The sequence below is a fragment of the Pristiophorus japonicus genome, chromosome 17 (assembly GCF_044704955.1).
Source record: "Pristiophorus japonicus isolate sPriJap1 chromosome 17, sPriJap1.hap1, whole genome shotgun sequence".
In the NCBI taxonomy this organism is placed as follows: Eukaryota; Metazoa; Chordata; class Chondrichthyes; family Pristiophoridae; genus Pristiophorus; species Pristiophorus japonicus.
The window spans coordinates 33,548,174-33,560,210 of NC_091993.1; the positions used below are offsets into that span (position 1 = coordinate 33,548,174).

At 43.7% G+C, this 12,037-nt stretch overlaps 1 protein-coding gene across 12 annotated transcripts in view; it reads left to right on the top strand.

The window, feature by feature from the left end:
- The window catches only part of dennd4a (DENN/MADD domain containing 4A), a 137,735-nt gene that overhangs the window by 10,264 nt on the left and 115,434 nt on the right, over positions 1 to 12,037 (top strand). For 2 of the 12 annotated variants that reach the window (XM_070858601.1, XM_070858602.1), the window contains exon 2: positions 4,312 to 4,616. The exons of 9 other annotated variants lie outside the window; for them this stretch is intronic. The gene's annotated coding sequence lies outside the window, so the exon portion shown is untranslated. Of the gene's footprint in view, positions 1 to 2,298; positions 2,317 to 4,311; positions 4,617 to 12,037 lie in introns of those variants that run through there. One more of the 12 variants, XM_070858603.1, reaches the window with a different exon arrangement.

Genomic DNA, 12,037 nt, shown 5'->3' on the forward strand with positions numbered 1-12,037 from the left:
ACTCTGCAATATGCCATAAAACACAAATGGGAGAACAGAGTGGCTTGATACCGCACCATTGCCTCTGGGATCTGGATTCAAATCCCACCTAGATTGATGTTATCAAAGTTCCTGTCTGCTGGCTGTCAGGGTCCAACTAAATGAATTTGGACAGTCTTAATCCAGTCTTTAGCGACTGTGGGTTCACAGTGCAAAACTGTTACTAATTCAGCACTAATTAGCAGTTTCCCTTGGTAAGAACCTAAGAATTAGGAGCAGGAGTAGGCCATTCGGCCCCTCGAGCCTTGGAAAGACTGCGGAATGGCTGGATGTGAGGAATGGTACAGTAGGGGATACTTTTCTGAAGTTGGTACTCGGACATGTTGAGGCAGAGTAGAGGGAGCTTGGCTGTGCTATATTAGGTGGCGAGTGCTTGATGCTGGCTCTGCATGCCTGAAACGGGAAGAGTTCTAATCTCCAGTACCAACATCCTTCAACTTGATGAGCACAAAAATGTAGAGACAAAAAGAGAAATGGTGACCTGGATTTTAAAGGCGCAAGGAAGAGATGTTGAATTGGAACAAGCTTAGGCCACAGTTGTGTATTATTGTGAATAGTTCTGAACACCTTATTATAGGAATGATATGAGAGTCAAGGAAAAGGGTATAGTGAAGAATTATTACAATGATACGGTTATCACAAAAAGGCTTATAAATTAGGGCTTTTTCACTGGTACAGAGTAGGTTAAGAAGAGAATCGATTGTAGAATTAATAATAAAAGATTGTGAATGGTGAATAAGTAACAAGTGGTGGGGAGACTCCAGATTATCACTGGAAGAATGAAGGGAGAAGTTAGAAGATTTTTGTCACAGTTATTAGAACATGGAATGATTTACTTCAAGTGACTGTTCAGACACAGACGATATAACGTATTTTGCAAGGTAATTGAATACGTATTTGAAAAGCAAGAATATAAAAGGATGTGGGGAAAGAGAAGAGAAATGGATTAAAGTAAACAGATCCAGTTGAAGAACTGGCATTGGCACGATAGACTCAATGTTGGAAATTCTATGGTCTGTCAACACACTATTGGTTTGTTTCCATTCAAGTACGTATCTCAAGAAGTTTGTCCATCGTGCTGTGATATTACTTATTGTCCATTGTCAATGACTGCATCATTTGTTTATTAAACTCATTTAAGTGGGAAGATAGTTGCTTTTTACAAGTGGAAGTAAGCTCTGTATATTGTGCAAAAAAGCAGCTTGTCGGGAAACGTTTTGACTTGTTTAGAACTCTTTGTTGGTTTTGGATGTGTGCTCAGTGGCTTCAAATCAACTCTGGTCTTTGGTATACAGTACTTGTCATTTTTCCTGATTATTATTTATTGTGTGTACAATACATGCCACATAATTGCCGAATGTGGTGATGGACTATTACGCTATTTAGAGACCTCGGTTGAAATAAATGGCTCCTTTTCCCACATTGCTATTCCTTAGAATGGTTTGTTTATTTGGATTGTGCTTATCAACACAAAGCAAAAAAAGATACCACAAATTAATGAAAGGGTGGCATTGTTTTAAAATCTTAAATTGCCACCAAGCTTTGTCAAATCTTCTAGGCAAGTTAACCCAGAATCAATATACAGTGCAAGTGTACATTCCAGTAAAGAATTTAATTGTGGTTATATCTGGGGACCAGCAGTGATCAGTTATACAAATCGGTGGGTGAGGTCGGATCTTTGAAAAAAGACCTGCAAATAGTTTTATACGATTAATGTTTGCATTAATAATCGGCCGAGTCAGTACTAAAACGTTTCATGCAATTAAGAGTTAAGTCCTGGACCATGTTGTCTCGCTGCTCGATGGATTGGGCAGGCAACCTGCTCCTTCTGCTAGTGCTGTTGTAGAATTGTAAGAGAGAAGTCTGTGCTGGCTCTGAATTTTCTCCATCTGCCTGAGACGTACTGAGTTTGAGAATTCATGTCTGGGGAAAGTGCTGGCACGGCACGACCCTGCATGCTGCTCAGTATGTTAACACAAATGAACTGTGCCATCAGGCTGGCTCATTTATTTTTAATCTAGGTGTTGAATTTTTGAATAATTTTTTTCCATTCTATCTGTCCCAAACAGGTTTTTTTCTAAAACACAGGCCTAGAAATTCGGGTCATTTGCGCCTCCCATTGGTGCCCCGGGGGCGTGGTGCTGCGCCGCTAACAACTCCCACTAAATTTGGCGGGAGTTTAGCAGCGGCAGCAGTAACCCTTGGTGCCCTGCTCCGCTGCACCAGCGATGCTGACACCGTGCCTTAATTGGGTATTGCCCCCTGAAGCTGCGCCGGGTAATGACAGCGACAGCTTCGTGGGATGTGTGCCGGGCGGCTAGTTACTCGCGGGGCGAATGTGGGCTGATGTAGAAATTACCGCGATTTATTTTTTTCCTGCGCTTTGAACACAGGGTCCGTGTTGTGATCCTTCGGCCTGGCACTCTGCTTGAGCGCCCCGTCTCCTCTCTCACCCCCCCTCTCCTCCCTCACCCCAACCTCTCTCCTCTCTCACCACCCCCCCTCTCCTCCCTCACCCCCACCTCTCTCCTCTCTCACCCCCACCTCTCTCCTCTCTCACCCCTCCCTCTCCTCTCTCACCCCCCCGCTCCTCTCTCTCACCCCCCCGCTCCTCTCTCTCACCCCCCCGCTCCTCTCTTTCCCCCCCTTCTCCTCTCTTTCCCCCCCTTCTCCTCTCTTTCCCCCCTTCTCCTCTCTTTCCCCCCTTCTCCTCTCTTTCCCCCCTTCTCCTCTCTTTCCCCCCCTTCTCCTCTCTTTCCCCCCCTTCTCCTCTCTTTCCCCCCTTCTCCTCTCTTTCCCCCCCTTCTCTCTTCTCCCCCTTCTCTCTTCTCCCCCTTCTCTCTTCTCCCCCTTCTCTCTTCCCCCCCTTCTCTCTTCCCCCCCTTCTCTCTTCCCCCCCTTCTCTCTTCCCCCCCTTCTCTCTTCCCCCCTTCTCCTCTCTTCCCCCCCTTCTCTCTTCCCCCCTTCTCCTCTCTTTCCCCCCTTCTCCTCTCTTTCCCCCCCCCCTTCTCTCTTTCCCCCCTTCTCCTCTCTTTCCCCCCTTCTCCTCTCTTTCCCCCCCTTCTCCTCTCTTTCCCCCCCTTCTCCTCTCTTTCCCCCCCTTCTCCTCTCTTTCCCCCCCTTCTCCTCTCTTTCCCCCCCTTCTCCTCTCTTTCCCCCCCTTCTCCTCTCTTTCCCCCCCTTCTCCTCTCTTTCCCCCCCTTCTCCTCTCTTTCCCCCCCTTCTCCTCTCTTTCCCCCCTTCTCCTCTCTTTCCCCCCTTCTCCTCTCTTTCCCCCCTTCTCCTCTCTTTCCCCCCTTCTCCTCTCTTTCCCCCCTTCTCCTCTCTTTCCCCCCCTTCTCCTCTCTTTCCCCCCCTTCTCCTCTCTTTCCCCCCCTTCTCCTCTCTTCCCCCCCTTCTCCTCTCTTCCCCCCCTTCTCCTCTCTTTCCCCCTTCTCCTCTCTTTCCCCCCTTCTCCTCTCTTTCCCCCCTTCTCTCTTTCCCCCCTTCTCCTCTCTTTCCCCCCCTTCTCCTCTCTTTCCCCCCCTTCTCCTCTCTTTCCCCCCTTCTCCTCTCTTTCCCCCCCTTCTCCTCTCTTTCCCCCCCTTCTCCTCTCTTTCCCCCCCTTCTCCTCTCTTTCCCCCCCTTCTTCTCTCTTCTCCCCCTTCTCTCTTCTCCCCCTTCTCTCTTCCCCCCCTTCTCTCTTCCCCCCCTTCTCTCTTCCCCCCCTTCTCTCTTCCCCCCCTTCTCTCTTCCCCCCCTTCTCTCTTCCCCCCTTCTCCTCTCTTTCCCCCCCTTCTCCTCTCTTTCCCCCCCTTCTCCTCTCTTTCCCCCCCTTCTCCTCTCTTTCCCCCCCTTCTCCTCTCTTTCCCCCCCTTCTCCTCTCTTTCCCCCCCTTCTCCTCTCTTTCCCCCCCTTCTCCTCTCTTTTCCCCCCCTTCTCCTCTCTTTCCCCCCTTCTCTCTTTCCCCCCCTTCTCCTCTCTTTCCCCCCCTTCTCCTCTCTTTCCCCCCCTTCTCCTCTCTTTCCCCCCCTTCTCCTCTCTTTCCCCCCCCTTCTCCTCTCTTTCCCCCCCTTCTCCTCTCTTTCCCCCCCCCCCTTCTCCTCTCTTTCCCCCCCCCTTCTCCTCTCTTTCCCCCCCTTCTCCTCTCTTTCTCCCACATCCCTGCGTACTCTATAATAACAGGAGTTTTTTTACGGAGTAGTTGCAGTGCATTTCCATATTAAGGATGAGACGTTTAATAATTTTGATCTTTCCCTCTTCTCTCCTCTTTCCCCCTCATCTTTATTACAGGACCACCTACAGCAATGGTTTGAAATTTTGCTGCTGAAATTTATGAAGATGCAAATTGACATTTGTTGTGATTTGTAATCCTTCTATTGAAGTGGAGAATTCCCAGTGTACTCTGACTGAATCTAATGTAGCCACCACCGTCCTTCAAAACAGATGAGTCATTACTTATCTGAGCATTGATGACAGTTATTGCCACATGGTTACTGGAAAGGAGCTGTGATGCAATCTGCTACAGAACATTAAACATGATTAAATGATTACAGTTTCCTTACAACTATCAATGGCTACCGCAGCCTGATACAAGCGTGAGTATGAAGTCTGGAATTTTGTTAATCGTATCGATGTGGAAGTGTTCTCTTAGTCTATAAATAAAGAAATGTGTTTTAAGCATAAGGCTTTGTTAGTCAGACTCTTGCTGTTCATCTTTGTACTAAAGTCCAGCCAATGTTTTGAAGTCCTATCCTGTCTGATATACTACCGTAGAAATGTGTTTCAAGCATTTGTGTGCTGCAGAATACACTTGATGTTCCTTCTGATTTAAAAAAAATACTAAAGTTATACCCCCAGTATTTTTGCATGGATTACATTACCTTCGGTTGAACTGATCAGATGAGATACATCGGCTGACACCTGACAGCCATCAAAGCAAAAGTTTGAAAGTAGCAGAAATGATGGGAGTTGGAGGAGCTGGTATTCATTTGTTCAGCTAAGTAGAACAGCAACTGTACGCAAGTGCTGTACATCTCCTGTGCAAATTGTGCATGTCTCCTATACGTAGGGATTGTCGAAGACCGTTTTTACTGATTTCCACTATAATTCCTGGATTATTTTGAGGTTGGTGGATTGGTAATAACTGATTATGTCCAAATTTTTCAATAATGAAAAACAAATTCTTCCTGGGTGAGAATCTGGTTTTGGGATGTTGCCTCATTATCTGGCACATTGCATGGTAGATGTAACGTGCAGCACCCACATGTCACAATGTGTGTGTTCCTTAGTTCACTTTAAGCTCAAACTCTTTACTGCATTTGGGAGGTGCTGGAGAGAAGGGTGTCTATTCAGAACTGTTTAATCACAAAGCTAATTAGTGACTTGCATTTGTTTGCTAAGTTCTGCTGTGCCAGACTTCCTGTGGGACAAGGACTGGACCAAATAGTGATGCATGATTTTCCCCATTAATTTTAAGCTTGAGGATTTGCAGACAATCTTCTACAGTCCCGTTCAACCGGTCAGCCAGGGATGGCTGCAACATAAAACCTGTTGGTTTTTTAGGTACAGTACCTCTGGAATCTTGAGAGGACTCACATTTTGGGTATGGAAAGAAAGCAGGAATGGGGTATTGAAGTTGCATGATCAGCCATGATCATATTGAATGGTGGTGCAGGCTCGAAGGGCCAAATGGCCTACTCCTGCACCCATTTTCTATGTTTCTATGTTTTGAATATATAATGGATAGGTGCAGATACGCTACCGCAAAACTTGGACTTCAGTGTATGTAATTCTTTTGTAATACCGTTAATTCATAACTTTGAATTCACTACCATAGACAATAATTTAGCCAAGTGTTAAGGACTCAGAATACTCCCTCCAGACACAGCCCAGGTTTGGAAAGACTCATCTTGAACTGTACTTCTAGGTATAGCTTCAGTGAACTTAGTACAACACTTTCACATGTGAATTACGGAAATCTTAGTAACACAATTGAACAACCAGTTCAACAGTCAGAAAATAATGGCTGGCACACAATACTTTGCTTATAAATACATATCTCCTTCCCCGATCCATTCTATTGCACAATTCAATCTGCACAGATGCTCAGATTATCAGGTTGATTTGTTATCAACCAATTAACGATGATCTATACTGGAAAAAAACTCTTAAAACCTTTTTTTTGCTACAAAGATGTCGAAATGATCAAGATAAGTTTAAATAGAATAACTGATACTCGGACCAGATGATGGTCTCGTTATCATTCTAACATTTAGAAATTATGTTCAAGTTGCTTCAAAAAGCCATTTGAAGACCAAGATTACATTACAGCCTTGAAAACATTTTCTAATATCTGCTTTAATTTGTAAATGCATTTGTTGTATACCAGGGTAAGTATCTAACAAAATCTCATTAGATTTTTCTTCTGTTGATAATTCTGTTGATATCAGTAAGTATTGAATGGTGAGCCAGTCTGTGCCAATGCTATATATCTCATTTTGCTGGCGCAACAGCAGCATTGCCAGGAAGGAGATATGTATTTATAAGCAAAGTGGAAGCACGTTGCTGCAGAATGAGGCATGTAGCAGGGTATGTAATGAGGCAAAGAATGTCATTTACTCAATTTTGTCGGTGGCCTTTTAAACCTGATTTTGTTTTCATGTTCAGAACGGTAGATAGAACATTTCACAGGCAGGAAGTGACCACATTCATTAAATTACTTTGAGTATCAAATGACATTGCTCAGGCTCTCAGGATGCATATCTGACTAGCTTTGGGAAATGCCAAATCCCTCAGCAAATTTCATAATGCTTTCTCTGACTGACAGCAGAATCATAATGTTGGGCCATGGTTTAATAAGTTTTAGTTTACTGGACAAATGTATCTCCAGAGTTAAAAGAATATGTAAATCAAGATGAGAATCTGGTTCTTCCCTGTGCAACTTGTTAAGAATTTGTATTATTGTGATACTAGATCCTGACTATAAGATTCTACAGGTCACTTAAAGCGAATTTAACATAACATAAACTTACTTTTAAATTAAAGCCATCACATTTCTGCTGTAGGTCATTGTATAATCACCCTTTTTCTTGAGACTAACTTATTTTAATAAGATTATAGCCTTGTTCTTTGGTTTCTTCTGATGGGCGTAGAGGCTGGAAACTCCTTCCAGGTAATTGGCGGGCCTCTTGCAAACAATGTGACCTTGCTTCACTGATCAGGGGTTGATTTATGAAAGATGGGAGCCTGATCATGTTACAAAATGGAAACAGTGGGAGAATTATCAATGCTTCTGTAGCAAACAGGGCAGGATGCCATGCAAGAAAGGGCGGAATGCTTCAGTGCCTCACTGGCTGCTGCTCAGTGTATATAGCAGCAAGGACCCAAGTAAAGAATAAAACTTGCACAAATAAATCTGTTTGTCACCTGGCATTGGTTCTGATATGGTCATTGGTGACGTACATTTTTAAATCACATTTTCCAGCTGTATGGGCAGAGATTCAAACTGCTGTCAGTCAAATCAGGGCCGACTTCAGGAATTTCTTCTTTATGCAGAATGATAAACACATATACTTGAGTAGGATGGTGAAGGTGAACCCCTGCCTGGATTATTTTGAGGTAATTACATGGTGTGACTAGTGGGGAACTATAGGGTCCTGGTGGATGGATGAGCTAAGCTTGACCGAATGCAGCTCCTTCTGTATCTGTCTTGGTATTGTTTTCCGTATCCTATGTTACATAGTGATAACCAATTTTTGTGCCAGTTATACAGAGTTGTTTGAAGAAGTATAGAATAATGTTAACAATGCAGTTGTGACAGCAAAGTTATTGGGTGAAAAATGCTGTAAGGTACACAGCCATGATGCATTGCACACTGCTTTGACAGAGACATTGACTGACTTTCTGGATGCCATTTAAAAACTGACGGTGACTTTTAAAGATCAGATGTCAAACCATTTATTCATGTTGACATATTGTCTCTCATTACTCTGCTTGGCTGGCAATACTTAACTGTGCTTTAGATCTGCCTGTTACAACTTTTTTTGTGTACAAAGAATTAAGAAGAATTTATTGTATAATCCATATCTTGGGTGACAGAATTTTGTATCCATGGTTTAAAAAGCAGCTTTGTACTATACTAATATTGTTTCTTACCCTTTAAATATACTCTACGCTCAGGGCATTTGTTTTCATGCAATTTGATTTAGTATTTGTAAGAAGGAGAGAGATTGGAATAAAAGAAACAAAGGAACAAGATTGAGATAGCAGGGAAGAGAAAGTCACCAAGGAGGTAGCAGTAATTAAGTGGGTATTAGCAAGAAACTCCACATTATTTGACAGTCACATCTATTGTGATTGTCAGTCCTGCAGTAGTTTCAAGCAGAGTTTTCCTTCAGACAGTCATTTAGTGGAAAGAAAGCTGCGAGAACACAATTGTTTTCAGGATAGCTGAATTTTATTTTTCTCTGAGAACTGCCTGTGTTGTTTGATGTGCCTGGTTCATTGTGATGTGCCTTTTTGAGAGGCTTGTGGAATCATTCTAATCATTTATTTATATCAAAATTTGCAGATTTAAAATTAGCAACGATGACAAACTGAAAAACGATTACAGGAGAGCATAGACAGGTTAGGGAAGTGGGCCGAAGTGGACAAATGCAGTTCAACTAAGATAAACATGAAGTGGTACATTTTGGGTAAAAGAACAAGGAACGGAGGAGATACATGCCCAAAGTGGCAAAATTCCCAAAGGAGTGTAGGAATGACAAAATCTAGTGGCACAGGTACACAGACGTTTCAAGGTAGGACTTCAGGTGTATAAATCCATATAAAGAGCAAATGGTATTCTAGGTTTTATATATGAAGGAATTGAATTAAACATCATGGAAGTGTGGATGTATCTGCAAGATATTCGATTAATTAGAGTACTATGTTCAATTTTGATGAAAGTTGGATACATGGAAAAGATGCAACATGGCTGATGGGGCTGAGATGATAGTTATAAGAGACTTAACAAATTAGAGAGGCATTCATTGGAACAGAGAAGGTTATGGGGAGATCTAATAGAAGTGGTAAAAGTTAATAAATTAATTGATAATGAGCATGAACTTGTATTTATCATTTGGAGTATTAAGGGAAACATTAGAGAGATTTCTTTCACTCAAAGCTTTATCAGAATATGGAATATATTCCCAAAAGTGGCTGTTGAAGCTGATTCAATCACAGAGTTTAACATTTTTCTTTGTGCTTAACTCGCGGTTAAAGGTTATGGCGAAAGCACAGAAAAATGAGACTAGAATAGACAGCTCTATTGTGGACCCAGCTGTGACATGGCATGATGGCCAAATGGCCTCCTCGGCGCTTATACTTCTGCGATAATCAGTTACAAAATTGAGCTTTTAAAAAATCTAAACTAGCTAACATATCTATTTGTTCTCATACAAATTCTTATTTATTGTACACATTGTAATTTTATGACATTCATTTTATCCTTGAATTCTAACTTGTTAAATGCAAATGTCTAAATATCATTCTGCAGAGACAAAATCAAAATAATATATTGGGCAGAATTTAAAACAGACCATCGTTTGTTTGCTAATTTTTTTTGAAGTTATTACTTGCCCTGTGAGAGCAACTAATGTCAGTGAAACGAATGTTAGACCAGACCTTGAGAGAAATTCAACAAAACAGGCCTTTGAAAAGCAGTGAACAGACAATATTAGCAGGAGCTGGATGGAGGCCAGGCATCACCCAGAATAGAGAGCAATGGGACCTTTCTGTGCACACCTGCTGTACCATTTCTTTGTGCAGTACAGAATGTTGTGTTATCATGCCTCAGATTGCAAAACACCATCTGGAGCAAGCAAGACTTTAAAACGGGTTGATTCAACATTTTAAAAACATCATGCATCACAGTTGTTGATATCCCTGTAATAGTTGGTGGTTTTGACTTTGTTGCCAATGATTTTGAGGTTGATTGTATTTCGATGGGACGTTGAGGTTTTTTGGGAAAATGTGCTGACCTGGGAGAGGGAAGTAGTTGAAACCTCGGGACCTGTTGTGAGGAAGTGGTGACGTGGTACAAGGCTGCATATAACGGAATGTGTGAGAAGATAAAATGTATTGTTGCAGCTCTGTTATTTACCTTGATGATTCCTCACGAAGCGAAGGGTTTTATATTACTGAGATCGTGACTGAGAGACATAAAAATGTTATAAATAGGGGATTTGTGACCCAGTAGGTGAACATTGCTTTTGCACCGTAGGGAGCCGAGATTCCTACCCACCCAAAAACACAACATACTGGAATTGCACAGATTGACCAGCATCTGGAAATGAAAATGCAGCTGAACATTTTGGGTGGAGATCTGGAACCGAGTTTTTATTCCATTAGTTCAGGTCCCGAGAGAAATTATTTTTTTGCAGTCTGATGCAGGTTTCTAGTGGGCATGACTCCACAGAAGGCAACAATTTCATGCTGTTCAGTTTTCATAAACATCAAATACTTTGGTTGAAATACCAAACTCGTGTTTGAGTGTTGTTCCTTACACACAGTCATTCACCTGTTTAAGTTGTGACTGTGCTGATAGTACAAAAACACAACCAAATTTTTCTTGTGTCTTTGTTGAAATTCAGCAGAGCAAGGGCGATAGCCAATGCATTTGTCCTTGTTGAGTTTGTTCCCTGCAGGTAGTCGGGATTACAAGGCTGCTTTCAGTTAGGGTTAAAGAATGTTTCCCAGTTATTGTGCAGTCAGACATCAAAACTGAATGCAATGAATTTCGGAGTTTTGAGAAAACCCCTTCTGCAGCTTAGTCTGGTCACTGTCGATATATATCATGTCCGATACGTGAATGTCATTCTGCATGAGCGAGCAGCTTGACCTGAGAAGATTAGGTTTATCCTCGTTTCGGATTCTGACAATGTTGTTGCATGCAGCTGTGCTCTAAAGAAGCGGCACAGTTGTAACCTTAAAAAGATGTGTGGTCACAATAGTTGTAAGTTGAACTTGTAAGATTACAATATTCACAGTTTATTTCTGGAGGTTTTGGCATCCTGTGTTTTTTTAGGTTGATACCAGTTGAAGGAATACTCAGACTGCACTTCTAAATGTAAATATTAAGGCCTTCACCATAATGTAAAAGGGTCTGACATCTTTTCTCCTGCTCCCACTTTGTTTAATTACTGATTTTAGCAAATTGTCGGTTACGTTTCCTGACACTGTAAACAGTAGCTACACTTCAAAAGTACTTCATTGGCTGTAAAGTGCTTTGGGACAGCCAGAGTTTGTGAAAGGCACTATATAAATGCAAGTTTCTCTCTTTCCTGTCTGTCTCTGTGTCTGTCTACCCGTTACCTGGTAAACAGATTGTTTTAGTCCCTTCTGTGCTTTTGAACAATACTGTGGGCCCAAGTTTCGGCCCGCCTAAATGGCGCATCCCGACCTGGACGCCTGTTTTTCGTGCCCGAAAGTGCGCCAAAAAAATATCTGCACGTTCTCCGGCTTCCTGCAAGTCCTTTGCAGCTCAGATCGGCGCAGCGCAGCACGAGCGTGTGAGGGGCGGAGCCAGGTCCATGCGCTGAAATCGGTGCCGGGACCTCTGCACAGGCACGCGACAGTGGGCGCGCATGTGCAGTAGCTCCAGGCGGCCGAACTGGGGGCGGGGGGCCGAAGCACGCCGCCCCTAACCCTGGCCGAATGGCCTCACTGGGGCTGCGAGGATCAGGCTGCACCTCCCTGGTCCAGCTCCTGCTCTAGCTCCAGCTGGCTCTCTCACCGCCCCCCCTCCCCCCAGCTCCGCTCCGTCCCAGCTCCGTCCGGATCCCACCCCCGCTCTGGATTACCCCCCAGCACCCCGTCCCAATCCCCCCTGAACCCACTCCGCTCCCCCCCCCTGAACCCCCCCCCCCCCAGCTCCCGATCCGCGCCGCCCCCCCCCCACGGCTGATCCCGCTCCATGTCTCCCCCCCCCCCCCAAGCTTCGGCGACCCACCCCCAGCTCCGGCTTCCCCCGGCCGCC